Source organism: Balaenoptera borealis, assembly GCF_965194805.1.
Source record: "Balaenoptera borealis genome assembly, chromosome: X".
NCBI lineage: Eukaryota > Metazoa > Chordata > Mammalia > Artiodactyla > Balaenopteridae > Balaenoptera > Balaenoptera borealis.
In genome coordinates, this window is record NC_138881.1 from 22199497 (window position 1) to 22217881 (window position 18385).

Genomic DNA, 18385 nt, shown 5'->3' on the forward strand with positions numbered 1-18385 from the left:
GCGCAGGCTCAGTAGTTGTGGCTCACGGGCCCAGCTGCTCCGTGGCATGTGGGATCTTCCCAAACCAGGGCTCGAATCCGTGTCCCCTGCATTAGCAGGCAGATTCTCAACCACTGCGCCACCAGGGAAGCCCTCTGTACTCTATTCTTGATGAATCCATTGGTCCCTGTGATATTGTGATTTATAAGAAGGAATATATATTTGATCTTCATCTCTGTTCCTGGCTCGTGGCTCCTAAATCCCTTGTGATTTCCTAAGCCATAAGAGCATTGGGAGAGTCTTTTTTTTTTTATAACATTTGGTCTTTTTTCCTCAAATAGCTCCAATTCCTGAAATAGTCTCAGAATGATAAAGGGGAAAAGGGTATCTTGTTATTTATAACAAGCCCCTTTCAACCACACCTGAATTTATGTTAATGAGCTAACTTTGGGAAAGGATGGGAGGCTGGTTGCATGTGTTTGAAACCACGTGGTAGAGGGTTGGAACTTTCACCCCCCACCCTCTGATTTCCTGGGAGGGGAGAGAGGCTGGAAGTTGAATCAATTATCAATGACAAATGATTTAATCAATCATGCCTATGTAATGAAGCCTCAGTAAAACCCAAAAGGGTGGGGTTCGGAGAGCTTCTAGGTTGGTGAACAAGAATGCATCCATATGCTGGGCGGGTGGTGCACCCCAAAGTCCATGGGGACAAAAAGAAGCTCCTGTTCTCCGGACCTTTCCAGACCTCACCCTATATATCTCTTCATCTGGCTGTTCGAATCCTTTGTAATAAACCAGTAAGCTAGTACATAGACTATTTTCCTGAATTCTGACAGCCACTGTAGCAGATTAACCCAAAGAGGGGTTCATGGCTACCTCTGATTTATAGCCAGTTGGTCGGAAGTACAGGTGTAACAGGAAAGAGCCAATTTTGACTCCATGTTGGATCTGTTTCTTTGACTTTAGCCTTTGCTTTTCATTGCTTTTGTTATTATAATAATACAAAATGGCGTGCCTCAGGGAACCCTACCCACCTGTGAATGGCTGCAAGAAAGAAGTAGTTAACACATCCCCTTCCCGAGGCTGGTCATTCCAGGAGATGTTTTGCAAGACTGATCGACCTTTTCACTTTACTTCCTCCCCGCCTCTCCCTCTCTATTCTGCCTTTTTACTTTACTTCCCTCTCTGATTCTGTAAAAGAAACTGGCATCCAGACCCCAATAAGATGTTTTTATGGGGACCCTAGTCCGCCATCTTCTTGGTCTGCCGGCTTTCCGAATAAAGTCGTCTTCCTTGCCTCAGCACTTCGTCTCCAATTTATTGGCCTGTCGTTCGGTGAGCAGAGCGAGCTTGGACTCTGTAACACAGATAACAATCAGGGCTTGAAATTGGCATCTGAAGTGGTGGTAGGTGGTCTTCTAGGACTGAACACTTAACCTGTGGTGTTTGATGCTCTCTCCAGGTAGATAATGTCAGAATTGAGTTAAATTGTTGGACAGCCAGCTGGTGTGGAAGAATTGCTTGATATGTGGAAAAACCCACATGCGTCAGAAGTGAAGTAGTGTTGTACTAGAAGATTGAGAGTAGGAGAGACACACAGGAGTGTGTTTTCCCCTCATAGTCCCTAACCCGAACCCTAAAGTTTTCAGTTTTACCACCTAGAGTGCCAACTTCCTTCCATGATAATTGGAGTCTGGAGTCACTTCCATCAAACCTTTCCCCCCACTTCTCTCATTCTCAAAGACCTTTGAAATTTCAGGTTTAATACACAGCCTAATAGTAGTGAGTTTCTAGGTGAGTCACACAACCAAAGAAATGACCTTTTGTGTTCTGCAGTAAGTGACACTTAAACCTGTATCTAATGTCAACAATTCTTACCTTGTATCCCCTCTATTGTGACTGTTAAATATTCATGCATAATGTATTAAGTACATGTCAATATTAATATTCCTCATTTTAAGAATGTAACCCTCTAGAGGAGATGGATGGTGGATGTGGTTATTATACCTCTTGGTGTGTGTCTGAATTATCATGAGAGGAAGTTGAGCACAGTTGGGGGTAGAGTTTCTGATATTCAGTTCTATCTTTGCCTAGTTAGATTGTCTGTCTGACTTATTTTTATTTTAATAGAAATGACTTGGAGTAGAACTAGAAAGTGAACACTGAGAAATTGCTCTTGAGAAACACAGATTTTTTTTTTTTTCCAGAAACCATAAAATCTGATTAATTCTGACAAGACTGCCCTGGAATTGAAGCAGCCTTTTCCTGGCCACTTCACACTGGCGCTCTCTACCTTTGCCGAACGCATGCACTCTGTGTTTTAGTGCTTGAGCACAAACCACTTCACTCTGCTCATTGCTTTTGCATTTAAGTGTCTGGTTTTCTCAAGCAGGTTCCAAAATTGCTGAAGATGGGAACTCTTATGTTGACATTCTCTTTGTCCCCTTCTTGTCATTGTCTAAGTGCTACCACACAGCAGGTCTTTTAAGACTTCATTATGAGTGATATGAATTAATGAGGAGAGGAGGTATAATAAAAAGAAGTACATGATACGAAGGAGGAGTCCTCCCACCCTCATTCTGTTTCTTTCTTTAGATTTGAGAGCTTTCTTTTATCCCATCATCCCCTTTGAAATTTCACATGATCCATCTCTCTCTTTTCAAACACCCCTCTTAGAAATCTTTTATCACCCGCTCTAACTTTTCCACCTCACGCAGGCTAGAACTATCACCCTGAAGGAAGCTGTGGCAAAGATGATTTTGTATATGTAGTCCTTTCTTGACAGCCAATTTCCTTAAAAGAAAAGAAATCAGTTTCACTAATCAGGACTGTCTTTAGTCTTGCTAAGAGGGGCCCCTAAACTGGGCCTGTAATCTAGAGGGCTCTACTCTGGTCCTCTTCCATCTGTGCCCTGTCTATGGGGAGAGGAGTCTGTGGGCCCAGGGGAGCATGCCTACTCAGGACCTACACTCCCTGTTGTGTGTCTGTTTAAAGAGCCCCATGCTTACACTTGCACTGAGGGCCTGCATGGTCATTTTCCCCAAGTCTATCCTCTTGAGAGCAGATGATGAAACCAGCATGAACACATAGATCCAGAGAGCAGCCAAAGGGTGGCTGTGGGGACTTGGGGCAGACCTGAGATGCAGACAAGGGTGTCCATACACGTGTGTGCAAATTTGCCACAGGGAGTGGGGAGAGGTCAGGGGGAGGAAGAGAAGGGGGCAGACCACAGGCTTTCCATGGGGCCATGTTCTTGCTCAAGGATTCCTAGAATTCTACATCAAACCTGGGTTTCCAGGTTGTTACAAAGACATGTGATAAGTGAACCTCCATGGATACTCTTGCCCTAGTCCTGCTAATGTTAGGGAAGAATCTGTGAGCAATAATCCAAAACTTCTGGTGTTTTTTTTCTTTCTTTTATCTACCTGTGCTTTTCTTCTTAAATGGTGGTCACAAACACTGCTCTTCGAAAGTAATGAGATGACATTGTCAGCCAGGCTTTTCTTCAGTGAGATGTGTCAGTGCCCCAGGCGTCTGTAAAGTCTGTATTTAGACAAATCATCTTTTGACTTCACTCCAGGATCAGTTATGAGAATAATGAACACTTGCGTGGCTTCCAGTGGTAATCTGATCATTTGTGAACCATGACTGGGAAAAACAAATAATTTCTTCAGTGAAGCTCTTTTAGAATTTTAGGTGGTTGGAGTTAACTGGCATTTTGTATACATGTTAAAGAGTGAGTTTTTAGCGATGTGTGAAAGGAACTTTACCCGTGATTCTTAAAAAGATGTAAGGAATGATAGCTCAGACAAACATAAGGAGAAAGCAAAATACAAAGCAGGAGGTGCCATTTAGTAAAAATGACTTAGAGGTAAAGCTTTGCACTCACCTTGTATGGAAAGCGCTATGAAAAATCTCCCAGTTCTAACATTAGGTCCAGCTATACATAAGCAATTATGTTGCTGACCTTCCTGTTTGGTAGTTGTTACAAAGTTAGTCTCACTCAGTTGAATTTTTATTATTATTTTGTCCCTGTTCTCGACTTTTAGAGAGAGGAATTTTTTCCCCTTCCTTCCATCTCATCAATTTTTCCCCTAGCACATTTTGTTCTAGGGAAATGTTTTATGGCATTATCACTGGGTTCTTTCACTCTCAAGTGGAAAGCATTGTAGTCGATTCATCTTCTTTGTCTTGTCAAGCACTTCACTCATCTTGACATTTGCAGAAGGCTTCAAAGGTGTCTCTTCTATTAGTAATATTAAATTGCAATTGCTCTCATAATTTTCAATAGAGTTTGAATAGGTTGCAGAAAATTACTAGACTATCTGATTTTGACATTTGTTAGCTAAATGATGCATTGTCAACAACCTTGGCTTTTTGTTCTGTTCTGTTCAGTGAAGAAAGAAAAGCACTCTGAAAATAATATCACTTTATTTCTTTAGAACAAACATGAATAGACAGTATAGGTGGTGTTGGCTTAGATTTCTATACAGCTCTGAGCTTTCCATGATAAGCCTGTATACCAAGTGGTTCAGGCTTTTCTTGACCCCTCCCTACAACTCAGCATGGCCTCCTCATAAAATAGCATTTAAATTAGAACAGCAACCTAGAGAAATCTGTGTTACACATATAAAATATTCATAGCAGTATTGTTTGTTTGAACAGAAAATTGGAAATAACCTAAATGGAATAACCATCAGTAGAAAAAATAGATTATGATAGAGTCAGTGTTGTACAATACTGGACAACGAGAATGGACTAGCTAAACCTACATGCACTAGCGTGGGCAAACCTCAAAAGCACGTGGAGAAAAAAAGCACTTGGCAAAGGGAGGCTCACAGTACACATGGCTGGCATTGCTTCTGTTCCCCAACATCTCATTCCCCTCTCCTGTGGGGAACATGGCAGGATTTCATCTCTCGTAACCTTGAAGTTAGGTGTGGCCACATGACATGCTTTGGCTAATAAAACGTGAGCAGCAGGGATGTCCGTCACTTTGTGGGAGCGTTAAAGTGTTGCTTGTTGGCGCAGAACTCAACTATACCTGGGAAGGTATAGTTGGTGACTGTGGAGGCACGTGTTATGTGGAGGTGTGATGGAGGTCACCTCGTGGGGGACAGCTGCCCTGAGGAGTTGCCTGGACCTGCAGCTGACTTGGAGTAAGTGAGAAAAAAGAGATGGCTCTCCTAGGTGTTGGGGAAGCTACAAGGTTTATCCACCAACTTCTATTCCTCGCTGGTTGAAGATGTTAAATCCCTGGTGCTGCCAGGCTGCCCAAGCTCCATCACTGGATAAGCCCTCAGGCATAGAAATGGAGGAACTTGGGTGGTTCATGTGAGAAGCTGTCACTTAATGTGAATCCTTTGCTATGGATCAGGCAGTCAGATATACACTTGTGCTAGTTATTGGTGCTACACATACATTTTGTTTTGTTTTGTTAACACTTTTGGGGGGAGTAATTATTGTATTTTGGAAACGTCAAGGAAAGAATGGCAGGTGACATAGAGGAACAAAACTGTGTAGGTGAAAGAGAAAGAAAACCGCAGAAAGAAACAGAGGACTATAGACAATGGTGATGGAAAGAGAGAGTGGAGAGCGGGAGGGTGTTGGTTCCCATTTCCAAGGTGTAGTTTTTTCAGCTACCAACTAGGAGATGAGTTGTTTCTTCTTGGACACTTTCCCTGCATTTGTGCGTTGATGTCTCCAGGAGAATTATAACAAGTTACATATGGTCTCTAGCATCAGAAGAGTTTTCATAAACTCAGTAGTAAAGCCAAACAGATGAGCATTCCTTTCTATTAAGTTAAACTTTATCCCAAACCATTGGAGCCAGATATCTTTTGGACTTCATAATTTTTTTAGAGTTTAGAAAAATAATATGGTTCAGATATTTTATATTACCTAACACTCCAGAAGAGTTTGGGATCACACCACCTAAATGAAATGCATTTATACAGTAAAATGTAGAAATGTTTGCACCAAGTGGGATAAGTAGAGACTGTAATTAGCCTCTTATCCCTTTAGACGAGGTTTTGCTGGCAGATGAGTGCAGGTGGGGTAAAGTTTGTCCGGCAATAGAGTTACAAGGAAAACATTTGTTTTCAGGGCCTGATGGATTTTGCAATTGGGGATAAAGAAATATAGACCTATATTAAACTATTCTTTAAAGTTACTATAAGGCATAAATGAACTGAGAACTACAGTATGGTGGCCAGCCTCTGAGATGGCCCTTAATGGATTCTTATCTCCACACTGAATAAGGTTGATCTGTGTGTATCCAAGAGAATATTGTAGAAATGGCCAAGTGTGACTTCTAAAGCTAGGTCATAGACAACATGTTAACTTCTGCCTTGCCCTTTCTCCTGGATCACTAGCTCTGGGGAAGCCAGCCCTCATATCATGAGGATACTTAAGCCATCAGGGCCGTGAATGAGGAACTTAGGAAGCACATCTTCCAGCCCTAGTCAAGTCTTCTGATGACAGCAGCCTTGGCCAACATCCTAATGAAAGACCTTGAGCTAGAACCACCTAGCTAAGCTGCACCCATATTTCTGACCCACAGAAACTGGTTAAGATAATAAGGTTTATTGTTTTAAACTCCTAAGTTTTTTTACATAGCAATAGATAAATAATATAGATTTTGATATCTGGAAGTAGGGTGCTCCCATAACAAAAACTTAAATATGGGAATGGCTTTGGAACTAGGCAATGGGTGGAAACTGGCAGGACGTTGAGGGAGCGTTAGAGAAATCCAGGCACGTGAGTACAGTATAGGCAGACCTCGAAGATAATGCAGGTTCGGTTCCCGACCACCTGCAATAAAGCGAATATGGCAATAAAGTGAGTCACACGAATGTTTTGGTTTCCCAGTGCATATAAAAGTTATGTTTACACTAAACTGTAGTCTTTAAAGTGTGCAATAGCATTATGTCTAAAAAATATATACATACCTTAATTTAAAAATACTTTATTGCTAAAAAATGCTAAGCATCATCTGAGCCTTCGTAATCTTTTTGCTGGCGGAGGGTGCTGCCTCGATGTTGATGGCTGATGACTGACCAAGGAAGTGGTTGCGGAAGGCTGGAGTGGCTGTGGCAATTTCTTTCTTTTTTTAAAAAAAAATAGATTTATTTATTTATTTATTTATTTTTGGCTGTGTTGGGTCTTCGTTGCTGCGCATGGGCTTTTCTCTAGTTGCGCCAAGCGGGGGCTACTCTTTGTTGCGGTGCACGGGTTTCTCATTGCGGTGGCTTCTCTTGTTGCGGAGCACGGGCTCTAGGCGCACAGGCTTCAGTAGTTGTGGCTCGCGGGCTCTAGAGCGCAGACTCAGGAGTTGTGCACGGACTTAGTTGCTCCGCGGCATGTGGGATCTTCCCGGAGCAGGGCTCAAACCCGTGTCCCCTGCATTGGCAGGCAGATTCTTAACCACTGCGCCACCAGGGAAGCCCTGAAACTTTTTTTAAAGTGCAGAATTGCTATATTTCAGCTTTTGTTTAAAATGGCAGAGTGAACATGTCTTTATTTTTTTGTCCCCCTGACATCCCTAAAAATGAGAGTAAAGAGCTAAAAGTAAGATGAAACCACAAGGACAAAGAGAATAGCCTAGAAGATGAATACAACAAAATGTTGGCAGCTGGAAAGCAGGATTCTTCGTAACTGACTTAGTTGGTCTGAGAGCTGAGTGGAACCCTTACTTGACAGAGGGGGAGGTTGAGAAACAAATTTACACCTGGGGACTCCAAAAGGTCTCATGGAATGGTGCCACCTCTGAAAGTGAAGGGTGAAGGAGAGGTTGAAAATTGGAGGTTTGGATGCAGTTATGTTTGAGAAGCAATTAGATCCCCAAATCCCCTCTTCTACCCTGATATAATTTTGAGGTTTTATTTTCAGGGGAGGTAAAACAGAGGGCCTGGGGGTGGGGGGTGTTGCTGAATTGTCTAGTGCACCATTACCAGAAGGGAAACTTAGAGTTTATCCTCAGCAGAACAACCAGACTGATCCTGAACAGTCGAAGTTCTTAGATCTACAGGGCTCTACACGATCTACCCAACTCCTCTGCTCCAGAATTTCCTCTCTAACCTTATCTGCCCCTCACTCATTCCACTCCATTCACACTGGAGTTCTTGCTCTTCCTCAGACATGGGGACCATTTCTTCCTTGTGGCATTGACTCTGTCTCTTTTCTCTCCTTGGAATGCCCCTCTGCCAGAGACGTGTAAACCTTGTTCCCTCACTTTCCGAAGATATTTAGCCAAATTTTACCTTTTTAGGGAGACCATTCCTGACCAACAGACCTAAAATTTCAACCTTTCCCAATCCTTATTTTCCTTTTTTCTTGCTTTATTATTTTTCATTTTTATTTTATTTTATTTTATTTATTAAACTATAGTTGATTTACATTATTGTGTTAGTTTCAGGTGTATAACTTCAGATTCTTATCCATTATAGGTTGTTACAAGATATGGAATATACTTCCCTGTGCTATACAGTAGGTCCTTTTTGTTTATTTTATATATAGTAGTGTGTATATGTTAGTCCCAAACTCCTAATGTATCCCTCCCCCTGCCCTTTCCCCTTTGGTAACCATAAATTTGTTTTCTATGTCTGTGAGTTTGTTTCTGTTTTGTAAATAAGTTGATTTGTATTATTTTTTTAGATTCCACATATAAGTGATATACAATATCCGTCTTTCTCTGCCTGACTTACTTAGTGTGATAATCTCTAGGCCCATTCATGTTGCTGCAAATGGCAATATTTCATTCTTTTTTTATGGCTGAGTAATATTCCATTTTACACACACACACACACACACACACACACACACACACACACACATACACATACACATGCATACCACATATTCTTTACCCATTCATCTATTGATGGACATTTAGGTTACTTCCATGTCTTGGCTATTGTAAATAGTGCTGCTATGAACATTGGGGTGCATGAATCTTTTTGAATTACAGTTTTCATCTTTTCTGGATATACGCCCAGGAGTAGGATTGCTGGATCATATGGTAGTTCTATTTTTAGTTTTTTAAGGAACCTCCATACTGTTCTCCTTAGTGGCTGTATCAATTTACATTCCCACCAACAGTACAGGAGGGTTCCCTTTTCTCCACACCCTCTCCAGCATTTATTGTTTGTAGATTTTTTGATGATGGCTATTCTGACGTGTGTGAGGTGATACCTCATTGTGGTTTTGATTTGCATTTCTCTAATGATTAGTGATGTTGAGCATCCTTTCATGTGTTTGTTGGAAATCTGTATATCTTCTTTGGAGAAATGTCTGTATAGGTCTTCTGTCCATTTTTGGATTGGGTTGTTTGGTTTTTTTGATATTGAGCTGCATGAGCTGCTTGTAAATTTTGGAGATTAATCCTTTGTCAGTTGCTTCGTTTGCAAATATTTTCTCCCATTCTGAGGGTTGTCTTTTCGTCTTGTTTATGGTTTCCTTTGCTGTGCAAAAGCTTTGAAGTTTCATTAGGTCCCATTTGTTTATTTTTGGTTTTATTTCCATTACTCTAGGAGGTGAATCAAAAAGGATCTTGCTGTGATTTATGTCATAGAGTGTTCTGCCTATGTTTTCCTCTAAGAATTTGATAGTGTCTGGCCTTACAGTTAGGTCTTTAATCCATTTTGAGTTTATTTTTGTGTATGGTGTTAGGGAGTGTTCTAATTTCATTCTTTTACATGTAGCTGTCCAGTTTTCCCAGTTCCACTTACTGAAGAGGCTGTCTTTTCTCCACTGTATATTCTTGCCTCCTTTATCAAAGGTAAGGTGACCAAATGTGCGTGGGTTTATCTCTGGGCTTTCTATCCTGTTCCATTGATCTATATTTGTTTTTGTGCCAGTACCATACTGTCTTGATGACTGTAGCTTTGTAGTATAGTCTGAAGTCAGAGAGCCTGATTCCTCCAGCTCCATTTTTCTTTCTCAAGATTGCTTTGGCTATTCGGGGTCTTTTGTGTTTCCATACAAATTGTAAGATTTTTTTGTTCTAGTTCTGTGAAAAATGCCATTGGTAGTTTGATAGGGATTGCATTGAATCTGTAGATTCCCTTGGGTAGTATTGTCATTTTCACAATATTGATTCTTCCAATCCAAGAACATGGTATATCTCTCCATCTGTTTGTATCATCTTTAATTTCTTTCATCAGTGTCTTATAGTTTTCTGCCTACAGGTCTTTTGTCTCCTTAGGTAGGTTTATTCCTAGGTATTTTATTCTTTTTGTTGCAGTGGTAAATGGGAGTGTTTCCTTAATTTCTCTTTCAGATTTTTTGTCGTTAGTGTATAGGAATGCAAGAGATTTCTGTGCATTACTTTTGTATCCTGCTACTTTACCAAATTCATTGATTAGCTCTAGTAGTTTTCTGGTGGCATCTTTAGGATTCTCCATGTATAGTATCATGTCATCTACAAACAGTGACAGTTTTACTTCTTCTTTTCCGGTTTGGATACCTTTTATTTCTTTTTCTTCTCTGATTGCCATGGCTAAAACTTCCAAAACTATGTTGAATAATAGTGGTGCGAGTGTGAAACCTTGTCTTGTTCCTGACTTTAGAGGAAATGGTTTCAGTGTTTCACCATTGAGAATGATGTTGGCTGTGGGTTTGTCATATATGGCCTTTATTATGTTGAGGTAGATTCCCTCCAAGCCTACTTTCTGGAGAGTTTTTATCATAAATGAGTGTTGAATTTTGTTGAAATCTTTTTCTGCATCTATTGAGATTTTCATATGTTTTTTATCCTTCAGTTTGTTACTATGGTGTATCACATTGATTGATTTGCATAAATCGAAGAATCCTTGCATTCCTGGGATAAACCCCACTTGACCGTGGTGTATGATCCTTTTAATGTGCTGTTGGATTCTGTTTGCTAGTATTTTGTTGAGGATTTTTGCATCTGTGTTCATCGGTGATATTGGCCTGTAGTTTTTTTGTGACATTTGTGTCTGGTTTTGATATCAGGGTGATGGTGGCCTCGTAGAATGAGTTGGGGAGTGTTCCTCCTTCTGCTATATTTTGAAAGAGTTTGAGAAGGGTAGGTGTTAGCTCTTCTCTAAATGTTTGATAGAATTCACCTGTGAAGCCATCTGGTCCTGGACTTCTGTTTGTTGGAAGATTTTTAATCACAGTTTCAATTTCAGTGCTTGTGATTGGTCTGTTCATATTTTCTATTTCTTCCTGGTTCAGTCTCGCAAGGTTGTGCATTTCTAAGAATTTGTCCATTTCTTCCAGGTTGTCCATTTTATTGGCATATAGTTGCTTGTAGTAATCTCTCATGATCCTTTGTATTTCTGCAGTGTCAGTGGTTACTTCTTTTTCATTTCTAATTCTATTGATTTGAGTCTTCTCCCTTTTTTTCTTGATGAGTCTGGCTAATGGTTTATCAATTTTGTTTATCTTCTCAAAGAACCAGCTTTTAGTTTTATTGATCTTTGCTATGGTTTCCTTCCTTTCTTTTTCATTTATTTCTGATCTGATCTTTATGATTTCTTTCCTTCTGCTAACTTTGGGGGGTTTTTTTGTTGTTGTTCTTCTTCTTTCTCTAATTGCTTTAGGTGTAAGATTAGGTTGTTTATTTGAGATTTTTCTTGTTTCTTGAGGTTGGATTGTATTGCTATAAACTTCCCTCTTAGAACTGCTTTTGCTGCATCCCACAGGTTTTGGGTCATCGTGTTTTCATTATCATTTGTTTCTAGGTATTTTTTGATTTCCCCTTTGATTTCTTCAGTGAGCTCTTGGTTATTTAGTAGCATATTATTTATCCTCCATGTGTTTGTATTTTTTACACCTTTTTTTCCTGTAATTGACATCTAGTCTCATAGCGTTGTGGTTAGAGAAGATACTTGATACGATTTCAATTTTCTTAAGTTTACCAAGGCTTGATTTGTGACCCCAGATATGATTTATCCTGGATAATGTTCCATGAACACTTGCCCTACCCCAGTCTCTGGGGATTTTCTTGCCTTTTGGGAAGTCTGAGGTCTTCTGCCAGTGTTCAGTAGGTTTTCTGTAGGAGTTGTTCCACATGTAGATGTATTTTTAATGTATTTGTGGGGAGGAAAGTGATCTTCACGTCTTACTGCTCCGCCATCTTGAAGCAGGTTCCTGTGTCATGTCTTGCATTTAAGTATTTAAGCCATTTTGAGTTTATTTTTGTATATGGTGTGTGGGAGTGTTCTAACTTCATTGATTTACATGTAGCTGTCCAGCTTTCCCAACACCACTTGCTGAGGAGACTGTCTTTTTTCCATTGTATATTCTTGCCTCCTTGGTTGAAGATTAATTGACTGTAGGTGTGTGGATTTACTTCCAGGCTCTCTATTCTGTTTCACTGATCTATATGTCTGGTTTTGTGCCGTTTTCTTGCTTTATTCTTCAATTTAGCATCCTATTTAATCTCCCTGTGCCTTAATTTCCTTACATGTAAAAGAGGGAAGAAAACAAAAGCTACTTTACTTATCTTGTTTATTGTTTGTTTAATATCCTGTATATCTTACTTATTCTGTTTGTCTAGGATAATAGAATATAAAAACAACAGATTGTCAGCTCCACAGGCAGGAATTTTTGCATCTGCTTTCTTCAACTACTGTATCTCTAGCAATTAGAATAGTGTCTGACACGTTGTAATTAAACAATAATTGTTGACATATAAATAGAAGGATTCCAAGATTAAAGTTGAGGAAATCTTTGGGAAAGGAGGCCAAAAAGATTAAGTGAAGGAATTTGGGAGATGAAGAGATAAGAAAATTTCATGTCCAGTCTAGGATGTCCATTATCCAAGTAATAAAATTTCAGAAAAAGAAAATGGAGAATAGCGGAGAAGATATTCATTAGATAAGTAACTCAGAAATATGTCTCAGGGCATAAGTTCCTAATTTGAAAGAGCTCACGTGGTGCCTAGGTCAATGGTTGAAATTAGATTCACATGGAAGAACATTTCAGAACACAAGAGACAAAGAGAGAATTCTAAAAGTACAGGAAGAGATAAAAGCAAATTACTTACAAAGAATCAGTAACCATAATTTCCTCAGTTTTCAACAGCAGTACTGGAAGGTAGAAGTCATGCCTTCAAACTTTAGAGGTGTAAAAAAATTAATAAACAGAAACATCAATTAAATAGAGATGGGAGACCAGAAGGGGGAGCTCTCAGGCCCTGCAACTGTAGTAGAGCCCAGTGGAAAGAAGAAAGACTCCTTTCCTGGCAAGGACTCAGCCAATGAAAAGTCCTGGACTCTTTGTTTACTAGCGCCCTCCCAACTTCGTTTTCCTCTCCATAGAAGCATCCTCCTGCCTTTGCTATGTAGGGACTTGGGTGTGGCTCGCTGTAGTTGCAGACTCCAAATTGCTATTTTCTGCTGATGCCGAATAAACCCATCTTTGATGGAGAGATATCTGGCAATACCTGTTTCTTTTAGGTGTACAGAGGGAAAGGGAGTGTAAGCCTAAAATACACCAAGCAGTCAATTAAATGTGAGTTAATTATAAAAGTATGTTCAGACAGCCTGGGCCTCATATTTCCTTCTCATGCGGACTTTCTCAGCAAGTTGGGAGACAGGACTTCACAGTATAAGGGAATAGGCATAGAATGTGGACTATGTGTGAGATCCAACATGAGAGAGCTGAAGAGAACCCTAGGGACACAGCCATGCAGTATGCCTAGAGAGAATCCAGTCCAGATTGGGGCACTTAGAAGCTTCTAGAGCTATGTCTCCAAATAAAAGAAACTGATAGATAGCTAAAGTGATTGACCATATTGAGAGGAATTTTACACAACTAAGGGAGAGTTTTGGGGGTAAATTGATAATTAGTATGTAGAAAACTAAGAAAAGGAGCAATCCATTTAACTCCAAGGAGAGACAAAGTTGTGCAAGAAAGGAAAAGTAACCATAATGCAGTCTGTGATTCAGCTATGAAAATCATTTACAAGTCATGCAAATACTGATTATTGATACAACCAAAATTATGCTGTAGAAGTGTTAAGTGTGATTTACATCTTGGAGGAGGTAGGGCACAAATCCTTAGTTTGCATAGGGGGATATCAGTAAATAACATGTAAAATGAAGAAAGTATCTAGAAGTAGCAAAATAAACATGTTATTTAGGGTTATGGAGTTAATTTTTTTTTTTACAAAACCCAGCTACAGTTGTCAAAAGTGCTTGTTTCTATGGCCTGTGAAATGTAGTGGGAGGAGAGGACTATTGCTTCTTTGTAATGTGACTTAGAGAACTATATGATCCTTTGAACTATATGAAGAACAACTTCAGTAAATATAAAGACAATGTAAACAACTTCAATATATGTTAAGAAAAATAGATCTACTCTTAAATGTCTCATTTAGTTTGGAAATAAAGGATATTTCTTTAATAGTTTGACATGTCACAAGACCCCTTTGGACTCCAAACAAGCCTGTGCATTCCCATGACATCGTCACCTCAAGGAGAGGTGCACTTGAAAGGCTTAGCAGAGATCCCACTTCCCCCACTTTTCTTAATTTTTTAAATTAATTAATTAATTATTTTTTATTTTTGGCTACGTTGGGTTTTCGTTGCTGCATGCGGGCTTTCTCTAGTTGCGGCGAGCGGGGGCTACTCTTCGTTGCAGTGCGCGGGCTTCCCATTGCAGTGGCTTCTCTTGTTGTGGAGCACAGGCTCTAGGTGCACAGGCTTCAGTAGTTGCGACACTCGGGCTCAGTAGTTGTGGCTCAGGGGCTCTAGAGCGCAGGCTCAGTAGTTGTGGCACATGGGCTTAGTTGCTCCGCGGCATGTGGGATCTTCCCAGACCAGGGCTTGAACCCGTGTCCCCTGCATTGGCAGGTGCATTCTTAACTACTGCACCACCAGGGAAGCCCCTCCCCCACTTTTCTGAAGTGTTCTCTAGGGGTAACTCAGATAAAGCCAGCTATTCTAAAACTCTTCCATCTTGGTTCTGTTCCTATTTCACATGATTTAAGGGCAAGCTTAGACAGCTTGCTGTCCTTCTCTAGTCTTCTTTTTCTCCTTTAAAAAGATCACCTACTTTAAAACACTGATATGTCTAAAAGTAAACACTAAAGAAGAAATCGGGTCGTGTAGTGGGTGGTAAATATTTTGAAAGGTTGGGAAAGAATGCAGAAATTTAAGTGGCTGGGTTTGCTGAAACCATCTTCCCATCGTGAATTATATTTTACGTGAAGCAGTGTATGAGTCTGTCTTTCAAGTAGCTACAAGTGTACTTGCTATAGAAATAGCTAGCTTCTAATGATCATGACAATTTTTAGGCTTTGGATTGAAAGCATAATACAAACATCACCAGTGCTATTGACTACAGAAAAGTGTCATGGTTAGTACTAAATTGTGCCTTGATTATTTTTTCTTTAAATTTATATTTATATGAATTTTCCATTTCTTTGTCTAGCTGAATTTAAAATGAAGCTAACACAAAGTGTTTGTTTTAAAATTTGCTATTGAACTCATGCCGGTCTGAGTTATTTTTCAAGAGCCTCAGGAGTTTATGGAAGGCACTATGATTGAGACATAAATGAAATTTTATGGAAACATTTTAAATACATTTCTGACTACATTTATTCTGAATTATTCACCATTAATTTTCTCCAAGGCAATTTCACTGTGACATGACACACACATTCTTTGTGGCCTACACATTCTTTTGTAATAGGCAGTTTGGGGTTGATGTTGCTTTCACATATTTAACTTTACCTTGGTCTCTTAATCTAGCTGCAATGATGAATCTGTAATTAAAATAACCTTTCAGTTTGTTAACCTTTCAGGTTAACATGATATCCTGAATTTAATATTTACACTCCATCTACTTGATGGAGTTTACAGATTTGAGCACCATGAAAGGTAGGACACAGAAGGTTAAAACAGAATCTTACTGAAGAAAGCAGGAGAAGTAAATAATGTCAGGCACAAGAAATGAGCAGATTATAATACATGGGAGAAAGTGTATTTCTAAAGTTTCTCAAAGTGAAGGCTCCAGAGGAAACAATGTATTTGATAATGTTATCTTTTTTTGACAGCCCAATGCCCACACATAATTCATGGAGATGAAATATTTCCCTAAGCAAAATTGGCTCTCCTGGCAGAGAACAAAAAGGAGCATGCAGAAACTTATTGTGTATAAATGACCTTAATTCAACCTAGAACCAATATCTTGAATTATGTTTCTAGGACTAAGGTAGAAATTCTGTTTAACAGGATGATTTTCATTTTTCCTCCCAATAAAAGGTAGAGGGGAGACATCCAATAAAAGCACTTTGAGGTAGGGGAATGGAAGGAAGGGGATTTAATTGAATGTGATGCAAGTATGATCACCAGGAGAGAGGTGATGAAGCTGTAGTTAGTAACAGGTGACTAACCATGAAGGCAGGTCTGGGTATTGGTTTTTGTACCGAGCTACAGAGTGATACAAGCCTGAGTCTCGGTCAGAATATGAGGTCTGAAAATTCTGTGTGTGTGTGTGTGTGTGTGTGTGTGTGTGTGTGTGTGTGTGCGCGTGTGCGCCGTGCATACACATCTAATAACAGAGGATAGAGAAGGCAGAGAACAGACCCATGAATATCATTGTTTAATTAGTGAAAGTTTCAAGTTCAAGGGCTCCTGGGATTTTGATGTTCAGGGCCAGGACTTTCAGGCACCAAGATGGGTTATTAAACTTGCTTTTCACTCCTTGATCCTGGTTTTCTTCTATTAAACAGAGACTTCTTTTGAGCATTTTAATGTCTGAAATCCAGATGAGATAAAGAAGAGCTAGGAAAGCTGAGAGAGCAGACAGGAACAAATTTTTCTAGGAAGTGGGAACAAGGGTAGGAGTGCGGCCAACAGTGAGAACATCTTGATTTTGAATCAGTGGGGTCCTCAAGTAGGCGCTCTTAGGTGCCCCCTGTCCTCCACATAGTGGGATTGGTCCCAGAGTCAGGCATGGGGGAGCTGACACAGGTGGCCTTTGAGAGACTCAGTGATGAAGGTTAGATGTGGGGGTCAAGGTGAGGAAACATAGTGTTCACTGTCATAGTCATCAACAGATATTACCCCCTGGACCTTGTCTTTACGGCACTAACAGTTGGAAATTTTCCATATGCTTTTTTTTTCCATATGCATATATAAACACTGTGTGTTTATATATCTGTGTGCATTTTGACCGCGTTACCCAAAAATTTGCTTTTTAGGGGAGAAGATCTACAGTACCTCTCCTACCTCAGACAGTTATTCTTTCTCTTTCCTATGCTTTCCTGACAATTGTGGAGATCTCTGATGGTTAATTTTAATTTATGTGTCAGCTTGATTCGGCTAACGGATGCCCAGATAGCCACTAAAACATTATTTCTGGGTGTGTCCATGAGGGTGTTTCCAGAATTTACTAGGATTTGGATTGGTAGAATGAGCAAAGAAGATTCCCTCACCATGCAAGTGGGCATCATCCCATCCTTTGAGGATCTAAATAGAACAAAAAGGTGGAGGAAGGGCGAATTTGACCTCTCTGCTCAAGCTGGGACATCATCTTCTCCTGCCCTTGGGTATCAGCACTCCTGGTTGTCAGGCCTTCAAGTTTGGACTGGAAATATGCCTCCAGCTTTCCTGGGCCTCCAGCTTTTCAGCCAGCAGATAGCTGTCTCAGCTCGGTGCTCTATAATCACTTGAGACGATTCCTCATAGTAAATCTCCTTCGATATATCTCTATGAAGAACCCTAATACAAGGTCTTTTAAAAATATTTTGGTTTTCTTTTTTGGTGGGAAAGAATTGTATGTGCATATGTGAGAACTATCACAACATAAAATGTAAAATGAACTAAATGAGCATTTCTGGGAACACAGTATTAATTTATTCCCCAAATAATATTGTGTCTTTATTATATGCTGGAGATAAATTAGTGACCAAGACAGGCAAGGTTTCTGCCCTCATGGAGGTTACATTCTTAGGAAATCTTTGGGTGTAATAAGGGTCAAGGCTAGAGATGGAGATGAGAGGATGTTTATGTATAGAGCAACATTATACACACTAAGGGCCAGCTGATAGAGCTTGAATAATTACAACAAGGAGGAAAAGATGATTTCAGGTAGGAGAGCTGTGTGAACAAAAGCACAAACACAGGATGTAATGAGGAATGGGCTTATTTGTCTGATGTCCGGGTCTTGTATATAGGAATAGTGGGAGACAACATTTAAGAAGTAGATAGAACATGGAAGTGACATGATAAAATTGGTGTTAGCACAGTTGATAGGGAACTCAAATCAGGAAGTAGGATGCTGAAGAAGACCAGAAAGACTGAAGGCGATGCCAGTGGGAATGAAAAGTTAGTGAAACATACAAGACATTTGAAAGGGAGACTCAATAGGCTTCAGACTAGTGAACGTGAGGCCAGAAGGAAAGAGAGGAATCAAAGAGTACTCC

General features: G+C 40.0%; 2 long non-coding RNA genes across 2 annotated transcripts in view; both read right to left on the bottom strand.

Annotated features, from left to right (window-relative positions):
• Positions 1-18385, bottom strand: part of LOC309620032 — a 369441-nt gene that overhangs the window by 187 nt on the left and 350869 nt on the right. The gene's annotated exons all lie outside the window — the stretch shown is intronic.
• The window catches only part of LOC309620007, a 321410-nt gene continuing 310126 nt past the window's right edge, over positions 7102-18385 (bottom strand). The window contains exon 2 of the long non-coding RNA XR_014239367.1: positions 7102-10163. This is a non-coding gene — a long non-coding RNA (uncharacterized lncRNA). The remainder of the gene's footprint in view (positions 10164-18385) is intronic.